Genomic DNA, 839 nt, shown 5'->3' with positions numbered 1-839 from the left:
ATCGCCTCGGCTACCGCGGGGAGAGGCGGAGGGGCTGGCACCTGCCCTCCTTCAGCAGCATGTCAGTCCCCGCGGAACCGCCCCGCCGGTGGCATGCTCCTCCGTCCTCCTTCCCGCAGCCGGCGTGGGGGGGCGAGCGCAGCAGTGCCCGGCGGGAAAGGGCTCCCCATCCAGCGGCTGCCGAAACGCGCCCCGGTGCTCCCGGCGGGGAAGCCCGACCCGCCGCAGCGCGTCTCGCCGAGCGCCCGCCGAGAGCGGCTCGGAAAAGCCGGTGGAGCCCGGCGGGCTGACACCATCAGCAGCACCGCCCCCACGGAGTCGGAGCACCGCCCCCCGCGCCCGCTGTGGCCGCCCCTCGCCCAGCTGGGTGCCACCGGAAGAGGGTCGATGGCCGGAACGGGTTTGATGACCGCAGCTCCGCCTAGAGCTGGCCCAGGGCGCCCGGGGACGGTGAGGGCACGGCCCGCCCAGCGCTTGCCGAAGTTAATACCGATGTTCAAGAGGCGTGCTTGGAAACCATTTTTCTGTTTAACAGAGACTTGGTTCACTACTCAAATTGAGTAGTCCAAACTAGGGCCACGGGGATGGTAAAGGATCTGGAGGGGAAGCCGTGTGAGGAACGGCTGAGGTCACTTGGTCTGTTCTGCCTGGAGGAGACTGAGGGGAGACCTCATAGGTGTCTTCAGCATCCTCATGAGGGGAAGCAGAGGGGCAGGTATTGATCTTTGTGGTGACCAGTTACAGGACTCGAGGAAACAGCATAAAGATGCATGGGGGGAGGTTTAGGTTGGATATCAGGAAAAAGTTTTTCACCCAGAGGGTGGTTGGGCACTGGAAGA

The sequence above is a fragment of the Corapipo altera genome, unplaced genomic scaffold (assembly GCF_003945725.1).
Source record: "Corapipo altera isolate COAL_440 unplaced genomic scaffold, ASM394572v1 61411, whole genome shotgun sequence".
In the NCBI taxonomy this organism is placed as follows: Eukaryota; Metazoa; Chordata; class Aves; order Passeriformes; family Pipridae; genus Corapipo; species Corapipo altera.
This window is presented reverse-complemented; position numbering follows the sequence as displayed.